The sequence below is a fragment of the Vespula vulgaris genome, chromosome 23 (genome assembly GCF_905475345.1).
Source record: "Vespula vulgaris chromosome 23, iyVesVulg1.1, whole genome shotgun sequence".
NCBI lineage: Eukaryota > Metazoa > Arthropoda > Insecta > Hymenoptera > Vespidae > Vespula > Vespula vulgaris.
Window position 1 is genome coordinate 1,030,204 of NC_066608.1, and position 7,297 is coordinate 1,037,500.

The 7,297-nt window shown below is 24.7% G+C and overlaps 2 protein-coding genes across 10 annotated transcripts in view; one reads left to right on the forward strand and one right to left on the reverse strand.

The window, feature by feature from the left end:
* Positions 1-7,297, forward strand: part of LOC127071794 (KN motif and ankyrin repeat domain-containing protein 1) — an 86,240-nt gene that overhangs the window by 56,383 nt on the left and 22,560 nt on the right. The gene's annotated exons all lie outside the window — the stretch shown is intronic.
* LOC127071792 (plasma membrane calcium-transporting ATPase 3) overlaps positions 1-7,297 on the reverse strand; it is a 97,818-nt gene that overhangs the window by 20,871 nt on the left and 69,650 nt on the right. For 4 of the 9 annotated variants that reach the window (XM_051011448.1, XM_051011450.1, XM_051011447.1 and 1 more), the window contains one exon: positions 7,174-7,297. This exon is cut by the window's right edge and continues 5,195 nt beyond it. The exons of the other annotated variants lie outside the window; for them this stretch is intronic. The gene's annotated coding sequence lies outside the window, so the exon portion shown is untranslated. Of the gene's footprint in view, positions 1-7,173 lie in introns of those variants that run through there. 9 annotated transcript variants of the gene reach the window in all.

Genomic DNA, 7,297 nt, shown 5'->3' on the forward strand with positions numbered 1-7,297 from the left:
GATATATCTGACTCTGTCGCTTCTAAATATAACATTAGATTTTCCTTCGTCACATGTCGGATCCAGTCTTTTTTGTGAAATATTGTATATAAAAATAAATATATGTGTATGTTATGAATTATAAAAAATATTTAATAAATCGTAAGAAATGAGAATTTAATAAGAAATATATTTAAAGGAGTTATTTTCTAAATGTGGCAATTAGATTTTTAATTGTATGTAATGTATCAGTTTATGTATAAAATTCTATTCGTTTTTCTAATGAGCCCTCCCGAATACACATATACCCAAGTTTAGATCTAACTTTTTAATTATTTAAAAAGGAAACAAAAATGTCTGTTGGGCAGTGTAATCGGTGTTCTCGGTAATATACAGTTCCCGAATTAGGATAAATTTTACTGCTTTTAGGCGAATCGTTTAAAGCTTTAAAAAGAAACAGAGATAGAGAAAAAGAGTGACAGACAGAAAGAGAGAGACAGAGAGAGAGAAACAGAGAGAAAGAGAGAGAGAGAGAGAGAGAGAAAGAGAAAGAATTTGTTATATTAATAATCTAGTGATATATTGTTACAAATGAATGATTAGTACGTGTAATAGATTTTTTAAACAAACGTTTTCATCATTGACCTATATCAATTATTTCTATCGGATAATTTTAAATAAGATATTAAAATAGATAGTGATTAGAAATGTTTTAGCGTGTTAATAGAAACTCGCCAGGTGCAGTAGAACAATCCTAACGACGGCCAATATCCAGGTTAAGAATTTCTTAATAAATACGTTTATATAATTAAAACAAAAATAAATTTCCTGGATATATCGTTTTATCACTTTCAGTCTCAAAATTAGTGTGTGTGTGTTTGTATATGTATGTATGTATATGCGATATTAAATAAATAAATAAATGAAATAAATTACAAATGATATTTGACGAGTTACGAACAAAAAAATATATATGTACATATATTATATATATATATATATATATATATATATATATATATATATATATATATATATATATATAAAACAATTTACAAACGTTTAGATATATAAAAATTATAATAACAAAGATTGCAAAAATAATCTAATAAGCATGTTTCTTTATATGAGATAATATGAATGATATTTTTATATACAAAAATTTCTATACAAATAAATAAAAGAGAAAAACGATTTTTTATTTCGGACGATCTAGATATGATTATTAAGAGAAAAAAAAGAAAATAAAGAATTGTTTCGCGAAAAATGTGTTGTTAATTATTCGCGAGAATATAAAATATTTCGCGAAATATTTAAAAGTTGACACGTGTTATGAAGAGAAAGAGAGAGAGAGAGAGAGAGAGAGAGAGAGAGAGAGAGTAAGAGACAAAGAGAGAGAGAAAGAGAGACAACGCACTTGAATTTGTGACTCAAAGTGTTCAAAAACTGTTTTTTCACCGTAGACACACACACACCGTTGGCATTTCGCTTTGTATTATGCGAGTATTCAAGTTGTCTTTTATTAACGATAAAACTCGTTATTTCTTCTTTTCTGATAAGAAATAGAAAGAATTTATAAAGAGATATTAAAGATCAAATAACGAGTGATATATATCATATGTATGTATATATATATATATATATATATATATATATATATATATATATCGTTTAAAAGGAAACTTGAATCTCAATAGAAGCATTGTACCAAATTGATCTTTAAATAGAAACGTGTTCGATACCAAATTGATCTTTAAACAGAAACGTGTTTAAATACTTTTCTTTTTTTTTTTTTCTTTTTTTAAATTCATATAGAGAAACTTAGAATTATTAGAAAATCTTTTTGTATAAATTTTAAATCACTATAATATTAAGAAATTTACATAATGATTATAAATTATTATTTTTATTATATATATATTTTTTTATTTTGTGATAAAATTGAAAAGAAAAATGATAAACATATCAGGCATCGATCAAGTTCTATTATTGATCAATCAAGGAATTAGAATAATATGGATCGATCTACGAGCGTAAGTGAAGAGGTGCAAATTAGAATTTTGTACAAATATGACAGAGACAAGAGAAGTTATTAAACTTTTGGTGAATAAGAGAAAATTTGAAGAAAAATTGTGCTAGAAGCTTTCGGCACATTAGAAAAGATCGTGATCGAGAATTAGATTAGAAAATCGATCGAGTTTTCCTTTCCTCGTTTTTTTTCTTCACAATTATTCTATTACTAATGATTCTAATTCTAATTTCTAAAGGGGGAGGGGGGAACAAAAATACCAATTCCATTTTTATCGTCGTTAGGATCTCGAACAAATTTTTTGACTAATAAACGTTACTTATATATACATCCGAAATATATATATATATATATATATATATATATATATATATATATATATATATTGACGAAGAAAATCTAATATTTTATAGATACAAAAAAAAAGAAACACACACATAAATATATACGTATATATAGTAAATACGCTGCATAGTACTGATTATACTATAGATAATAATAACTACTATATATACAAATGTTACGCGAGTCTACGATGGATTAGTGAAATTTTCGTGATTTGCAAACAGGCTTTTGTTGTATTAGTTTTATTTTTGATTTGGATTTTGATTTTATTTTATTTAATTATAGAAGACGTACCGAGACGATCGATGATAAAGGATAGGAAGCGTTCGATTGCGACTATAAACGGCACGTATGAGCAACTTTCTTTTTTGTGGTTTTAATCGAATACAAATTTTATTTAAATATTTTTCACGATTATGAAGAAAAAAAAAGAATAAATAAATATCATCGATTTCATTTATAAAAACCGATTGTCGTTGACCCGAGGAAGAGAGATAGAGAAAATTTCTTCGTAAGTTTGATCGATAGATCATGATTTTCCTTCATTTCTTTTTTGGTTTCTTTTTTTTTTTTTTTTTTTTCTAATCCAACAGTAATATTCACAACGATATTTTTTTGTTTTTTGTTTTTTGTCGAAGAAGATCAAAATCAACGATTTTTTCGTAACTTATACGTTTTTAAGAGATCGTAAAGTTTTCTTTTAGATCATACAAGATAAGATCATACATGAATGATCGTAGAAGGTCATTCATCGAGTTATGAATGAACGATCATCAATTTGTTGAGACACATTCGTGAAAGGGACATTTCTGGTTCGCTCGAGAAAAATATCAGCCCTTCGAAAAATAAATTGTCGAGAAGAACCTTTAATTTTTATATTTATTTATTTATTTATTTATTTATTTAATTATTTATTTATTTATTAGTTTATCAAGTTTTTTGTTCTCTTTATTATTATTATTATTATTATTATTATTATTATTATTATTATTATTATTATTTCTTCTCTTTTTTTCTCTAACCATTTTTTCCAAGATCATACTAAATCATTGTTTCAACATATTTACGTATTACTATATCATAAAGCAATACGTTATTATTAATATCCTTTTTTTATAGTATTATATTATTCTGTTAAGAGTATATAAGAAAGATTTAAATAATATATATATATATATATATATATATATATATATATATATATTATATACGAATTAATTACGATAGAAAAATATTTTCGATAATAGCGATCAGGATTAATTATTCATCTTCTTTTTCTTTTCTTTTTCTTGTCACTTTTTTTTCATTTTATTTAATTCTTTCTTGCTTTTATTTTTATTATCATTATTTCTCTTTAAACACATTCAGATCGCAGCAACAACGAGAGAGCTTTAAATTCTCGTGTATATATATATATGTATAAAAAAAAAAAGACGAAGCTTTTGGGATGAAGCTATAGCATAGATGAAAGGAAGGAATTATTGGAAAAGGACGCCGCCATGATGGCACAAGGGATACATAGAAAGATTTTCTCAGAAAGAGATAGAGAGAGAAATAGATAGAGAGATAGATAGATAGATAGATAGATAGATAGATAGATAGATAGATAGAGTGATAGAGAAAGAGAGAGAGAAAGAGTGAGTGAGAGATAAAGAAAATTTCCTGAAAAAAAAAACAAAAATGTAAAATAATATAAATTTATACATTAGAAATCAAAATTGTTGTGTAAAGATTGTTTTTTTTTCTTTTTACTTTTTCTTTTTCTGTTTCTTGTCAAACCTCTTTCGAAAATCACTTATTTCGATTTAATAATGTAATTAATAATACAAATATATATATATATGAAAGGTTTATTAAAATAGAGTCGGTTAAATACGAGTTTCTTCTAATCTTCTAATATCCTCGCTGAAGTTTGGTTTCGTTTATCATCGAGAGACATCGAGCGAACAATAATTGAAAATTCATAGTTTTTCTGTTTGTAAATTATCATTTTTGTTATTATTGTTTTGTAGAGATGTTAGACAGACAGACAGACAGACAGACAAGCAGACAGACAGACAGACAGACAGACAGACAGATGGACGAAAAGGAAATAAAGAATTTTGCGAGAGGTCATAATAAATTTCATATATGTATATATATATGAAATAAAAGAGGATAAGCCAAAAGTTTTTAAATGGATCAAAAGTCCTTAATCGATTATAAAAATTAATCAAACTTTCTCGAAACAATTTTTTATCTATTTTCTTTTTTCACATTTCTTCTATCCTTTAGTAGCTTCTGCAATCCCCACAGAAATAATTCTGAGCTAATCTCGAAAAGGATTAATTAATTTAAAAAATCGTAAGTACTTTTGATCCATTTAAGAACTTGTAACCCTACCTCCATCCCCTCACGTCCTTCTATCTTGTATAAAGGATTAAAAATAGAGTAAACGCGAAAAGAAGAGAAATTCAGAATATATATATATATAAAAAAAAAGAAACACACACACATATATATATATAAGTATGTACATATGTACATTCAATAATTTTTCTAAACACGTATAAAGAGTACGTCAAATATATCTATTCATGTGTATTTTCTTTGTATATTTGTATGTGTGTGATTGAGTGAATGTCTTTTGTGTGTGAGTGTGTGTGTGTTTGTATATAATGCATTAACACAACACTCATTCAGAAAGATAAATCTTTGGTATCTATTATATATACATACATGTATATACAAATATGTATATGTGCGATAGTATAATTTATGTTGAGAGAAAGAGAGAGAGAGAGAGAAATATATAGAGAGAAAGATAGAGATACTATATATAAGAATATATAATAATGTGTACATATATATATATATATATATATATATATATATATATGTACGTATGTATATGCATATGTCGCTTCTCAAGTCGTTCGTAAGAAAAAAGAGGAAGAAAAGTGCAGTTTTTCGATCTATGGATCGTTTCGATCTATGGATCATATATTCGATCTATCTCAAGAAAGCGACACGTTGAATTTTTATTTTTTTCTCATTTATTAGATAAATTTGTTTGTTTGTTTGTTTTGAGAACTCATCGTTTAAATCCTGAGTATCAGTTAAAAAATAGTAAAAGGAAATTATTAATAAAATATTAGAACGTCCTAGTAAACTTCGCAAACGTTATTAAATTAAATCGCGTGAAAACGTTCTTGTTCTTTTTTTTTGTTTTTCTTTTTCTTTTTTGCGAATAAAATAATAGAATAGATAGAACGAGTTTGAAAAAAATAAAAAATTGACAGAAATAAACTAGACTCTTTTGTTGATTAATTATTGAATTAATTAGTGAGAGTAGAATAAAGGTGATTATTAAATAAATGTTAAAGAAAAATAATAGTCTCGATAATTATGGTGTAATTGTTATTTCCTTTTCTTTTTTTTAAGTCTGCCAAAGATGGCTTCTCTCTTTTCTTTTCCTTTTTTTTTCTTTTTTTTTTTTTTTTTTTGGTTGTACTTCTATTCTTTTCTATTCAAACATTTCGAGATAACGTGTCTTAAACTTTATTTTTTATAATAGTAATAGTAATAATAATAATAATAATAATAATATTTTATATAATTACACAATAATTACTAATATTTATATTATTTATATGTGTATATATATATATATATGTATAGATTTTCATATGTATATATTAAATCGATAGTCAACTAACAAGCTAACAATATCCGTTTTAATCGTATTTTTAAAAAACGAGATTATTTATCTCGTTCGTTTGATATAATTCGCGGTTTTTTTTTTTATGAAATCGTATTCAACACCCGAAATAAATTGAAATTGAAGAAAAAAAAATACCTCGTCTAAAGTTTTGTTCGAAACACAGATTTCTTTTTCATTCGGTGTTACATTAAATTGTTTCAATTTTCTTTTTTTTTTAATAAAAATAGAGGAAGCAGATAAAATAAAGTTAAATATCTAGATTTGGCAATACGTGACTTTATCTCTCTTTTAAACAATTCGATCAAAAAAATGGTTAGTCTATTTTTCCTTTTTTTTTTGTATTTCGTGATAATCGTAATCCACAAAATTATTTCATTATTTCTTTTTAGACACGTCTAACTTAAAAAAAAAAAAGTGAAAGAGAAACGTTTACGGATTCTTAATGATATCTCTTTCTTAACTCTATACACTTGTAGAATGAATGCATAATTAATTATTGAATTTGTTTTGTTTCATGTAACATTTATTTTTTTCCTTTCTTTTTTTTCGTTTTTATTTTATTCACACAAGTCTCGCAAAACTTGTAAAAATTAGAAATAAAACGTATAAATATTTTACAGATTTTCATCTCGATACAATTGTAATGCGAAATTATTAAATCAGCTTTTAGTTCGTTTCTTTTTTTATTTTTCTTTTTTGTTATTTTCCTTAGGCGTGCAATAATTGAAATAAAAGAAGAACGTATTACAAATTCTTGTTTTTTTATATCAAAGTAATGAAAAATTATTAAATATCTTTTTTACGCGTTATACTTTTTTTCTTTTTTTTTTTCTTTTTTTTTTTTTTTTTACATAGACGAACTTTTCCGAAATGAAAAAGAAAACAAAGTAAGACATAAAAACATTTTTACAAATATTCTCACTAATATCATTTATTTTTAAATTTATCGAATTTTGCGATGCAGAGATTTTAAATAATTATATATATATATTTCTTTTTTTTTTTCTTTTTTTGGTTTTCACACGTACATCGAACTTGCAAAAATGAAAATAAAGACGTATAAACATTTATAAGTATTTTTTTTTGTTTTTAGTTAAAAAAAAAAAGATTAAGTAAGTTGTGTTAAAATCTATATTCGTTTAATCCTTTTCTTTCTCCTTTATCTCTACAATTCGATTATTCTTCGTTCGCAAGAGTTAATATTTTTACGTAAACAACAACATCAACAACAACAATCAGGA